Source organism: Gymnoscopelus braueri (assembly GCF_963280865.1).
Source record: "Gymnoscopelus braueri genome assembly, chromosome: 17".
Lineage (NCBI taxonomy): Eukaryota > Metazoa > Chordata > Actinopteri > Myctophiformes > Myctophidae > Gymnoscopelus > Gymnoscopelus braueri.
Genome location: NC_137617.1, coordinates 50,438,626 through 50,452,894, shown reverse-complemented (window position 1 = coordinate 50,452,894; position 14,269 = coordinate 50,438,626). Strand labels below are relative to the sequence as shown.

General features: G+C 44.3%; 1 protein-coding gene across 1 annotated transcript in view; it reads right to left on the bottom strand.

The window, feature by feature from the left end:
• Positions 1-14,269, bottom strand: part of afap1l2 (actin filament associated protein 1-like 2) — a 93,558-nt gene that overhangs the window by 78,735 nt on the left and 554 nt on the right. The gene's annotated exons all lie outside the window — the stretch shown is intronic.

The following is a 14,269-nucleotide window of genomic DNA, read 5'->3' as shown; positions in this document are numbered from 1 at the left end:
CGCGTGCGTGCGTGCGTGCGTGCGTGCGTGCGTGCGTGCGTGCGTGCGTGTGCGTGTGCGTGTGCGTGCGTGTTCAAGAAGGGATACTCAGTGATATAGGCATATCTACTTATAGCAGACATCGACTAGCCTGGTAAACCCTCCCTCCGGAAATCTCATTTCTATTTGATTCCAGGAGTGAGTCTGGCCTGATAGCCCTTTGTGGGGGTTTCTAGTGGAATTACCAACTAACCGAGCCTATCAGCGTCGTCGCACATCGTTCTGTGATTGACAGCGACAGTTGGCCAATCAGGTGGCGAGTTTGAGTGAGCCCAAAACACGAACGGCAGCCATCTTTTTCTTGTCCGCTATATTCTCCGCTATTTTTTTACTTCAAAAAGCTCTCTAACTTCTATTTTGAGGCACGGAATTTACTTATAAGATATCGTTTGGATAGAATTTAGTTGTTTAACTTCATATATGTGGTCAATTAATCATGACAAAGCCTATTTAAAAATTAAATTTTAGAGAACCGGTAGGGGCGGGCAGTGACACCCATGTATCCGAATAAGGCAACCCATTTTGGGCATGGCTGTCTCAAAAGTCCCGTTGCGTCATATTAGACTGGTGAACTGCTGATTGGCTGAAGGGGGAAAATTATCATTGGCTGAAGGGGTTGTCAGTCAACGGTATTACTCCCGCCCAACTCCAGCCCACAGCCAATATTGCAGAATGGGCTATCAGGCCAGACTCACTCCTGGAATCAAATAGAAATGAGATTTCCGGAGGGAGGGTTTACCAGGCTAGACATCGACAGCCCTGAGGGACTCCGGTCAAACATATAGTGTTGAAGTGGTTAACACAATGATGTAGAATCATGTTTAGGGTATCATGGCTCTAAACCCCTTCACAGCATTGTGAACGCTGGTCTTTTATCAAGAGGACAGTCAGTAGGGAAAAAGTGTTGTGTAATGTAATTCATGTTTTTCCACCGTAACTTACTGATTGTTTTTTATGAGTGTTTGTGAGTGCTGAGTCCAACACTATGTTAACCCATTAATACCCGGAACGCATCTGTGTCATTTTAAATTTCTTTGGCTATTCAAAAATAGCAGATATACAAGCTCATATCGCGGCACCGAGTGCCGCGATATGAGCTTGTAGATCTGCTATTTTTTTTAAATCGTGGAAAAATATTTTGAGGATTTAAAAAAAAAAACTGTTAGGATTTAGAAAACATTTTTAAGAATGGCCTCAGGTCTCAATGGGTTAATGTCACCCTGACATCATCATCATCATCATCACACTAAACAACAACTCAGTCTAAACTCCATTCCACCTTTCCCCACGTTAAATGTCAACTAATTACCTAATGGTTTCAGAGAGCTGTCCAGACGGGGACAAACTGCATTATTACCATTTAGCAGCTCTAGGCATTTATCCAGAATGGCTTATAAACTGCAAACATTACATTCACACTGATCTAGAGAGCACTCTGCCTGCATCTAACAACATAGTAGAGTTCATCAGCATCTATCAAAATAAGAGCATCGCCTTCTCTTCATCTAACAACACACTACAGTTCATCAGCATCTATCAAAATAAGAGCATCGCCTTCTCTTCATCTAACAACATACTACAGTTCATCAGCATCTATCAAAATAAGAGTATCACCTTCTCTTCATCTAACAACATACTACAGTTCATCAGCATCTATCAAAATAAGAGCATCGCCTTCTTTTTATGAGAAGCTGGATGTCTTGAGTACACAGAGGTCACAGAGGTCACAGAGGTCACAGGGGTCAGGTTTTATGATGTCATTCAGACAGGCATGGCTGCTCATTCCAACCAGGCTGTTTTTTAGGTTCATTCACAGACCGCTGATAAAATAAAATGCTTCTCTGTCAGAGTCTCTACAGATAAACGTCAGGAGGTTGATCCTCTCCTCTCTGTGTGTGAATGAGCTGCTTTAATTGACTGTAAAGCCTGATTAATACTTTGTTATACGATTGTGTCACTTTGCAAAAATGTGCAAATATACGTAAGTCCACAATGCGTTGCGGATGTGATTAAGGGTTCAATGTCTTGCACAGGGACTGGGGGGGACTGGGGGGACGGGGGGGACTGGGGGGACGGGGGGGTACCCAGAACCTTCTGCTTCCCTTGCATTAACATACTCTACCATGCAGATTGGTTACAATAATGTTTTATTCATTAAAATAAGTTGACATTGCTGTTTTTTAATGGCATGCCAAATAAAAAAAAATCTAAATGCTGCAACGTGTGAGCAACGTGTGAGCAACGTGTGAGCAACGTGTGAGCAACGTGTGAGCAATACGGCCGACAAACACACCAAGAAAACAAACCATGAATGTGAAATGAAATCTTATTGCTTCACCGTGATGCTGATTGATGCAACAAGGCCTGCTGAGATGTAAGCTCCATCTCTGTGTGTGTGTGAAGCACATGGTGTTTTAGGATGTGGTGCAGATCGTCTCATATGGTCTCCAGCTCTTTATGCAGCTGTCTGTCAGAGTGTCTTTCTGTCTGTCTGTCTGTCTGTCTGTCTGTCTGTCTGTCTGTATCGGTCTATATCTTTGTCTGTCTGTCTGTCCGTCTATATATCTGTCTGTCTGTCTGTCTGTCTGTCTGTCTGTCTGTCTGTCTGTCTGTCTATATCTTTGTCTGTCTGTCTGTCCGTCTATATATCTGTCTGTCCATCAGTGGTCTTAAGTAACTAAGTACAATTACTTAAGTACTGTACTTAAGTACAATTTTGAGGTCTTTGTACTTAACTGGAGTATTTCCAATTTTCAATACTTTTACTTCTACTCCACTACATCTCAGAGGCAAATATTATACTTTTACTCCACTACAATTATTTGAAAACTTTAGTTACTAGTTACTTTGCAGATATAAATGATTACATTATAAAACATACATTAACCACTTTAGCCCTATTTCATAACTAAGCTATTTGAAAATAGCCGATCTACAAGCTCACAACGAGTCGCGATGCGACGCGTTGTGAGCTTGTAAATCTGCTATTATTTTTATTTATTTTTACTTTTGGTACTTTGAGTACATTTTGATACCAATACTTTTGTACTTTTACTCAAGTACATTTTTAATTCCGGACTATTACTTGTAACGGAGTACATCTACATTGCAGTATTGATACTTTTACTTAAGTACAAAATGTGAGTACTTTTTCCACCACTGCTGTCCGTCCGTCCATCTGTGTATCTCTGTCTATTCACACACATGTCAAAGCATATTTTCAACATATTTTCTGTCCAGCTGTATCACTGAAGGCTGTCATTGGTTGCAGGGGAACAGTGTCACCACTGTGAACGGACAGACAGACAGACAGACAGACAGACAGACAGACAGACAGACAGACACTACTGAAAAGGAATATGAAGAAGCTGAAATGAAGGTTTCTCATGTGTCTCATAGAGTAGTGCTGGCCTCAGGCCGCTCAACGTGGCAGAGGACTGACTGGACGACGATAAGAAAGGACCCGGGCCAATGGGATTTGGCGGATGTGACGACGTGGGCCAAAGTGATTGGCTGGTGTAAGAACCCGGGGCAATGTGATTGGCTGGTGTAAGAACCCGGGGCAATGTGATTGGCCGTGGGGGGTTTGTGATCTTGGCAGGTGAGAGAGAGTGTGTGTTTTGGCCTCACAGTGCAGGTTTGGGACACTTTCAGTGGTGGAAAAAGTACTTACATTCTTTACTTAAGTAAAAGTACCAATACTGCAAAAAAAAAATTACAAGTAAAAGTCAAAAATTCAAAATGTACTTGAGTAAAAGTGCAAAAGTATTGGCATCAAAATGTACTTAAAGTACCAAAAGTCAAAAGTACTAAATATTTGAAAATAGCAGATCTATAAGCTCACAACGCGTCGCGACGCGTTGTGAGCTTGTAGATCTTCTATTTTCAAATAGCCTATGTATAAAATAGGGCTGAAGTGGTTAATGTATGTTTCATTATATCATAGTTTATATCTGAAAAGTAACTAGTAACTAAAGTTTTCAAATAATTGTAGTGGAGTAAAAGTACAATATTTTCCTCTGAGATGTAGTGGAGTAGAAGTAAAAGTATTGGAAATGGGAAATACTCAAGTAAAGTACAAATACCTCAAAAATGTACTTAAGTACAGTACTTGAGTAAATGTACTTTGTTACTTTCCACCACTGGTTATGGGCCATAAACAGTCCGGACCGTTTTTGGCCCATTTTTTTGTTTATGTATTTTTCCCACGTGGGGCGCTCTAACGAAACATTGGGATCATCCAAGGAGTCTCTGAGAAGGAGAGGCCGGATGTGGATCCATGTCAAAAAATGCTTCCGGTCGGCCGCTCCAATGTTAACATAGCGCGGCATTCGTGCCGGCTACTGTATGAGCTTGTAGATCTGCTATTTTTTAATAGCCAAAATAGTTAAAGGACGTGAATCACTGGTTTCCTTCAAAACTGGCCAGAAAAAGCATCTGTCAGGAAACTATAAAGATTTTAATTCCCATTGAAATGAGCTGTCATTCACTGCCACCGATTTTACTTTTTCCCTTTTCCCCCTGGACAGCGCTCCAAACGTCCCAGACTCTTCTCTCTTCTCTAAAACACCCTGGACAACGCTCCACACGTCCTAGACTCTTCTCTCTTCTCTAAAACACCCTGGACAACGCTCCACACGTCCTAGACTCTTCTCTCTTCTCTAAAACACCCTGGACAACGCTCCACACGTCCTAGACTCTTCTCTCTTCTCTAAAACACCCTGGACAACGCTCCACACGTCCTAGACTCTTCTCTCTTCTCTAAAACACCCTGGACAACGCTCCACACGTCCTAGACTCTTCTCTCTTCTCTAAAACACCCTGGACAACGCTCCACACGTCCTAGACTCTTCTCTCTTCTCTAAAACACCCTGGACAACGCTCCAAACGTCCTAGACTCTTCTCTCTTCTCTAAAACACCCTGGACAACGCTCCACACGTCCTAGACTCTTCTCTAAAACACCCTGGACAACGCTCCACACGTCCTAGACTCTTCTCTCTTCTCTAAAACACCCTGGACAACGCTCCACACGTCCTAGACTCGTCTCTCTTCTCTAAAACACCCTGGACAACGCTCCACACGTCCTAGACTCTTCTCTCTTCTCTAAAACACCCTGGACAACGCTCCACACGTCCTAGACTCTTCTCTCTTCTCTAAAACACCCTGGACAACGCTCCAAACGTCCTAGACTCTTCTCTCTTCTCTAAAACACCCTGGACAACGCTCCAAACGTCCTAGACTCTTCTCTCTTCTCTAAAACACCCTGGACAACGCTCCACACGTCCCAGACTCTTCTCTCTTCTCTAAAACACCCTGGACAACGCTCCACACGTCCTAGACTCTTCTCTCTTCTCTAAAACACCCTGGACAACGCTCCACACGTCCTAGACTCTTCTCTCTTCTCTAAAACACCCTGGACAACGCTCCAAACGTCCTAGACTCTTCTCTCTTCTCTAAAACACCCTGGACAACGCTCCAAACGTCCTAGACTCTTCTCTCTTCTCTAAAACACCCTGGACAACGCTCCACACGTCCCAGACTCTTCTCTCTTCTCTAAAACACTCTGGACAACGCTCCACACGTCCTAGACTCTTCTCTCTTCTCTAAAACACTCTGGACAACGCTCCACACGTCCTAGACTCTTCTCCCTTCTGTAAAACACCCTGGACAACGCTCCACACGTCCTAGACTCTTCTCTCTTCTCTAAAACACCCTGGACAACGCTCCACACGTCCTAGACTCTTCTCTCTTCTCTAAAACACCCTGGACAACGCTCCACACGTCCTAGACTCTTCTCCCTTCTGTAAAACACCCTGGACAACGCTCCACACGTCCTAGACTCTTCTCTCTTCTCTAAAACACCCTGGACAACGCTCCACACGTCCTAGACTCTTCTCTCTTCTCTAAAACACTCTGGACAACGCTCCACACGTCCTAGACTCTTCTCTCTTCCCTCAAATGTGTATCGAACATCTTTGAACATAATCTTTGCAAGTTGCCGTCATCACACTGATGTCCACTGGTTCATGAGACACTGGAAACACTCCAGTTGACAAAACACACCAACCTACAGTATGTACATATTACACAAGCTGTCTAATTGTCTTCAATAAGGTAATAAGTCTAGTTTAAATGGCCATTATAGTAGTGATTAAGTGTTCAATGTTGTTTTTAGGTTTCAGTGAGCCATGGTCCACAAGTATTAACTCATTCACTGCCACTGACGTAATTGACGTAATTATTCCCGTTTACCAATCCTGCCACTGACGTTTTTTAATTGTTTCAAATTTGACCCAAAGACCAAGGAGATATGATTTTTCGAAGATCTAGACTCCCATCCACTTCCTTGTTAACTTAAAACTTAAAAATTCTGTATCTTGGCTCCTGAGTACTTTTTTTTTTTTTCTATGAAAAATCTCTGGCAGTGGGCAAACGTGGCCAGCAATAATTGTGGCAGTGAATGAGGTAATGATACAATAATAATTATTATAATAGTGTTCCCACACATTTCCTTCAGTGTAATATACGGTAATTGATGGCATTTTCTATCAATTCATCCTGTCCATGTGTTTTACTTTATTTTCTTCTGTCAACGAGGCAATAAAATAACAACCGGTTTAGTTGTTAGGTAAATTTTAGTCACTCAGGAGAACTTCCGTTTATCATGTCTAATCACAACTGGTTTCTACATCTCAATCTCCTGCCAAAATGCCAGTGACATCATCACCCTAGAACGGATTGTTTACATCACAACAGTGTTGTCCCACGTGTTGGCACGCACACACACACACACACACACACACACACACACACACACACACACACACACACACACACACACACACACACACACACACACACACACACACACACACACACACACACACACACACACAAATGTACTTGAGTGAAAGTACAAAAGTATTGGTATATAAATGTACTTAAAAGTACCAAAATATTTGAAAATAGCAGATCTGCAAGCTCACAACGCGTCGCGATGCGACACGTTGTGAGCTTGCAGATCTGCTTTTTTCAAATAGCCTATGTATATAACAGGGCTAAAGTTTTTTATAATGTAATAGTGTATATCTGCAAAGTAACTAGTAACTAAAGTTATCAACTAATTGTAGTGGAGTAGAAGTAAAAGTAGCGACACTGGTGTGTGTGTGTGTGTGTGTGTGTGTGCGTGCGTGCGTGCGTGCGTGCGTGCGTGCGTGCGTGCGTGCGTGCGTGCGTGCGTGCGTGCGTGCGTGCGTGCGTGCGTGCGTGCGTGCGTGCGTGCGTCTGTTTGGAATTGCACTTCCTGTCAAACACACAGAACTCACAAAAAAACGGACAACAATCTCAGAAATGCAGAAGAAGAAAGCCAGCCTCCCACAACACGGACACGCTTCACCATGGAACAATAGTCCATGTAACAGCTCATGAATGGACACTGAACAGCATGGCTACGTTGTATCACATCAATGAACACAAATTACAATCTCATAGAGAACTACTATGTTGATTATTTATCTGATAAACAAACACTACATACTGTGGCTATCAAAGCTTAAGACATTATGTAAGCTAGCAGTTATTCAGCACGGTCTGGAGCAGTCTGAACTCCCACACAACATCAGGTGGGAACTGGTAGCCATGACGACCCCAACAGAAAATAAAATGTCCACAATAGAAAAAAAGAAGAAATAAAGAAAACAAGAAATGATGACAGTCATATTATACCAGGTTTTTTTTTTTTGTTGTTGTTAGCACTTAGCACTCATTAGCATGCTCTGTAGCTCAACTACTGCTGTCTTTGCCAAACGGTCGCAGAGGTTAGACTGTCGCCCATTGCCCACTTAAATGATGCTTCTGAGCGTACACACAGGGAGCAAATGAATGAATAAATGAGCGACATTAAGCAGCGCTGACGGCCGGGCAACGATATACACGCTCGTCAGCCCCAATGAATGAGAGAGGGGGAGAAGAGAGACAGGGGAGGGGCGGGGCTATTAGCCTATTGACACTGCATATTCAAGATTTTAAAAAGATAAAAAAAAAAAAAAGATTTAAAAAAATATATAAAAAAATAGCCAAAATATAAAACATGGATTAAGTGGTTACACAAGATGTGTTCCCGGTTTGAATGTCTGAAAGTGACTTTAAATCATAGACTGTTTAAAAGAGATGGACAAAGTCACACCCCCAGACTCGACCATAAATGACGATTTCGAATCCGCCATCTTTAATATATACAAAAAAGCAACCGGAAATCAATCGCTAAATGAATGCTATTGGTTGGGTAGCTTGTCAATCAAGAGCGGAGGCGGGGAATGAATGCTATTGGTTGTGTAGCATGTCAATCAAATCATCCCGCCCCTCCTAGAGCACAAGCTACTTTATCGTCAAATTTAAAATAAATGGGACCATCGTTTACCAAAACGCATATCATGATGATTGAAAGGAGACTTTAAACTAGCGACTGGCCCCTAGCGACTGGCCCCTAGCGACTGGCCCCTAGCGACTAGGGCCCCATACAGTAGCTGTGGCTCCTGTATATCGGGGTGTGTGTTCATTTAAAGTGTGTATTGGTGTGTGTGTTCATTTAAAGTGCTGCACAGCCAGACTCCAACCACACGGGCTGGAAGCACAACTCCTGTATCTAATCAACATAAACACCACCGTTTGATGTGTTCTTCAGACCCAGAGGGCGAGAGACACACACACACACACACACACACACACACACACACACACACACACACACACACACACACACACACACACACACACACACACACACACACACACACACACACACACACACACACACACACACACACACACACACACACACCTACCTCTCTTTCTTTTCATCATTTTTACAGCTCTGCCCCAGCTTCCTGAATTACCCATAATCCAGTGGGCCCCCTGTTGACAGGTACACCTCCTGACACACATCCATGTGAACGGAATCGTGAACGTAACAGTTTCACGAAGTGAACGGGTTCGTTCACGGCAAAGAACTAGTTCTTACGAACGAATCGATCATGAACGACCCATCACTAATGGATAGGCCTACGTCTGACCCCATCCTAGCCTGGATAGGCCTACGTCTGGCCCTGTGCTAGCCTGGATAGGCCTACATCTGGCCCTGTGCTAGCCTGGATAGGCCTACATCTGACCCCATCCTAGCCTGGATAGGTCTACATCTGACCCCATCCTGGCATGGATAGGCCTACATATGGCCCTGTGCTAACCTGGATAGGCCTACATATGACCCCATCCTAGCCTGGATAGGCCTACATATGGCCCTGTGCTAGCCTGGATAGGCCTACATCTGACCCCATCCTAGCCTGGATAGGCCTACATCTGGCCCTGTGCTAGCCTGGATAGGCCTACATCTGGCCCTGTGCTAGCCTGGATAGGCCTACATCTGACCCCATCCTAGCCTGGATAGGTCTACATCTGACCCCATCCTGGCATGGATAGGTCTACATCTGGCCCCATCCTAGCCTGGATAGGTCTACATCTGACCCCATCCTAGCCTGGATAGGCCTACATCTGGCCCCATCCTAGCCTGGATAGGCCTACATCTGACCCCATCCTAGCCTGGATAGGCCTACATCTGGCCCCATCCTAGCCTGGATAGGCCTACATCTGGCCCCATCCTAGCCTGGATAGGCCTACATCTGACCCCATCCTAGCCTGGATAGGCCTACATCTGACCCCATCCTAGCCTGGATAGGCCTACATCTGGCCCCATCCTAGCCTGGATAGGCCTACATCTGGCCCCATCCTAGCCTGGATAGGTCTACATCTGGCCCCATCCTAGCCTGGATAGGTCTACATCTGGCCCCATCCTAGCCTGGATAGGTCTACATCTGACCCCATCCTAGCCTGGATAGGCCTACATCTGGCCCCATCCTAGCCTGGATAGGCCTACATCTGACCCCATCCTAGCCTGGATAGGCCTACATCTGGCCCCATCCTAGCCTGGATAGGTCTACATCTGGCCCCATCCTAGCCTGGATAGGTCTACATCTGACCCCATCCTAGCCTGGATAGGCCTACATCTGGCCCCATCCTAGCCTGGATAGGCCTACATCTGGCCCTGTGCTAGCCTGGATAGGCCTACATCTGACCCCATCCTAGCCTGGATAGGCCTACATCTGGCCCTGTGCTAGCCTGGATAGGTCTACATCTGGCCCTGTGCTAGCCTGGATAGGCCTACATCTGGCCCTGTGCTAGCCTGGATAGGTCTACATCTGACCCCATCCTAGCCTGGATAGGCCTACATCTGGCCCTGTGCTAGCCTGGATAGGCCTACATCTGGCCCTGCAGTGCTAGCCTGGATAGGTCTACATCTGGCCCTGTACTAGCCTGGATAGGTCTACATCTGGCCCTGTGCTAGCCTGGATAGGTAACATCTGGCCCTGTTTCAGCCCTGATAATAGACCTACATTTTAGCCTACCTCTGCACAGTTGTAGGGAGGTCAAAGCCACTAAATCCACTCTACTGTTCAGACACAACCAGAGCTGCTGTGTCGCTGTGCAGAGTGGCAGCCGCTTGACACCGCAGTTATGAATGCCGTGACTTGCCGTCTATGTATGGGGAGGTCACAGTGCTTGTAGATCTGCTATTTTTGAATAGCCCAAATACATCTAAAAAAAAAATCACACCCAGTGTGAAGTGAGCGGTGTTATTTATAGGTTATGAATTTCATCATGCGTCTCGCTAGCCAATCACAGTACTGAGCAAAGGGTCTGAATACTTATCAGCCAATCACAGTACAGCGACCCCAACCCCACTTGACACGGATGCGTCCCCCCGGTCTTAATGGGTTAAGTTCAGATAAACAACAACACTTTATTTCACTGAATGAATGAATGTGACAGAAAGTTGTCCAAAACACTCCAGTGATAACAGAGGTTTTCACAGAACATGGAATGTCCTTCTGCAGGTAGGGGGGGAGGGGGGGGGAGGGGGTTCCCTGTTAGAAATGACAGTGTATGCACCCCCCCCCCCCCCCCCCCCACACACACACATTCCACAACACTAGACATCTATGCTGTCACACACAGAGAGAGAGAGAGAGAGAGAGAGAGAGAGAGAGAGAGACACACAGAGAGAGTCAATAGACAGTGGACAGTGTTGTGGTCAGTCAGACATGAGGAGGAATGTTGTCTTTTTAAACGGTCCTGAAACCAGTCCAGCCTGACTGCCCTGCATTGTGCTTTAGCCCCGCCCCCCCACCCCCCCCCACCACGGCCTCGCTCTTTAAGTAGGAAGGTGAGGGAGGGGAATTCCACAACATGCTGGGCTTTGGACCCAGTGCTGTGTTCTCTCTCTACCGTGTTACGTTATATATATATATATATATATATATATATATATATATATATATATATATATATATATATATATATATATATATATATATATATAGTATAGTATGACGTGCAGAATGTATAACCGCTAAATCATAATCATCTTTATTGTCCCACACAGGATTACAGGGTGTCAAACAGAGGGTTAAACTTGTTATTGTGCAACAAGCTCCATCATTTCCATAAAAAGAGAAAGGAAAAGTGAAAGGGAAGCAGAACAGATGGGGGGGGGGGGAGAAAGAAGAATAAAAACTAAACTAAATGTAATGTCTCAACTCCTACAATTCCTTGTCAGGGGTGGGGGGTCCCCAGTTCAAATATGATTATTTTGGGGGGTCCCCAGTTCAAATATGATGATTTTGGGGGGTCCCCAGTTCAAATATGATGATTTTGGGGGGTCCCGAGTTAAAATATGATGTGTTTTGGGGGTCCCCAGTTAAAATATGATGATTTTGGGGGGTCCCCAGTTAAAATATGATGATTTTGGGGGGTCCCCAGTTCAAATATGATGATTTTGGGGGGTCCCCGGTTAAAATATGATTATTTTGGGGGGTCCCCAGTTCAAATATGATGATTTTGGGGGGTCCCCAGTTCAAATATGATGATTTTGGGGGGTCCCCAGTTCAAATATGATGATTTTGGGGGGTCCCCAGTTCAAATATTTTGGGGGGGAGGGGGGTCCCCAGTTCACGGCACATATACTGCAGTGGTTCTCAACCCCCCCCCAAAAAAATAATCATATTTGAACTGGGGACCCCCCCCCCCGCACCCTGACAAGCACTTGGAATTGTAGGAGTTGAGGCATTACGTTTAGTTTGACTCCATTGTTTTTAATATTGATCTTTCTCGCTCTTGTGAGCTTGTAGATCTGCTGTGTTTTCAGTAGTTTAGGTCTGGTTTGGGGTGCATCTCACTGCACTGCGGCCTATAGGCTACAACACTGACACAGACATGTAGTGTGTTATAGTGTGTTATAGTGTGTTATAGTGTGTTATAGGAGCGCTGCCAGAGCCTTTGTTTACTTGTATCAGACATTATTAAACTGCCTTACAGGATTCTCATGGAAAAATGACCACAGGAATGCAAGGAATCCTCAGAGAACATGCAGTTGTTGCTACTGGAATTCAAGCCAGTGTTTATGGTGTGTGTGTGTGTGTGTGTGTGTGTGTGTGTGTGTGTGTGTGTGTGTGTGTGTGTGTGTGTGTGTGTGTGTGTGTGTGTGTGTGTGTGTGTGTGTGTGTGTGTGTGTGTGTGTGTGCGTGCGTGCGTGCGTGCGTGCGTGCGTGCGTGCGTGCGTGCGTGCGTGCGTGCGTGCGTGCGTGCGTGCGTGCGTGCGTGCGTGCGTGCGTGCGTGCGTGCGTGCGTGCGTGCGTGCGTGCGTGCGTGCGTGCGTGCGTGCGTGCGTGCGTGTGTGTATATATATATATACACACATGTCTACTGTACTGGGAAGGACTGGTGTTTTTTTGTGAATGGACCCCAACAACACACACAGCTCAGAGCTCACGATCGGTGATGGAAGAAGTACTCACATGTTTTTACTTAAGTAAAAGTATCAATACCCTATTGTAGAAATAGTCGAGTTACAAGTACAAGTTCGGTATTCAAAGTTTACTTGAGTAAAAGTACAAAGGTATTGGCATGAAAATAAACTTAAGAGTACCAAAAGTAGAAGTAGGCCTACTCATTATGCAGAAGGTCCCATTTCACAAGTTTTCAAATGTATAAATGGTATGAAAATCCTTTGAAAATAGCAGATCTACAAGCTCACAATTCTCACAAATGTCTATGTATATAATGCTGAAGTGGTTAATGTATGTTTTGTAATAATAATCCAAATCTACAAAGTAACTAGTAACTAAAGTTTTCAAATAATTGGAGTAAAAGCAATACTTGCCTCTGAGATGTAGTGGAGTAGAAGTAAAAATATTGAAAATTGGAAATACTCAAGTAAAGTAAAAAATATCAAAAAATTGTACTTCAGTACAGTACTTGAGTAAATGTGCTTAGTTACTTTACACCACTGAAGAATTCTGACGTTATTATTATGACAAACAAATGTTCAGTCAGTCTGGTGAGGGTTAGCAAGAAACCCAGAATGTAATCACTGCAGTCACACACACACACACACACACACACACACACACACACACACACACACACACACACACACACACACACACACACACACACACACACACACACACACACACACACACACACACACAGACTGTCAGGGAACTAATGACATTTTTATGGTCACTTCAAGCCTTGGATGAAGAAGACCATCATAGATGTGTTTTACTGACTTTTACTTTTGTATCTAGCCTTACAAAATACATCCTTTTTTTTTTATCTCTACGAATCTTAGCGATCCCCCTCCCACATTACCCTGGAATGTCAGCTCCAAAGCCCGTATTTCTCCAAACATGTAAAAAAGCAAAATATAATATATACATTATAATATAATGTCACAAATGTTAACTAGGTGTCCGGACTATTTTTTAAATGTATTATTACATATTTTTCAATTAAGAAGTGTTTTAATCCCGTTTGTGGCCGAACGTCATTTTTCCCCCTCGTTTACTTCCTGTTTACATTGAGTGTAATTCCGGCTCTCACCGCATGCACCCCGTCGCTACCGCCCTTTGGGATCTTCCAACAGAATCGGCCACAGACGGGATTAAAACACTTCTTTATTGAATAATATGGACTAATACATTACACAAACACCCCGGACACCTAGTTAACATTTGGGTCAAGCGGGTAAACACATTATATTTATCATTTGTACATGTTTGGAGAAATATGGGCTTTACTGGTGACATTCCAGAGCAAACTGGGGGGGGGGGGTGG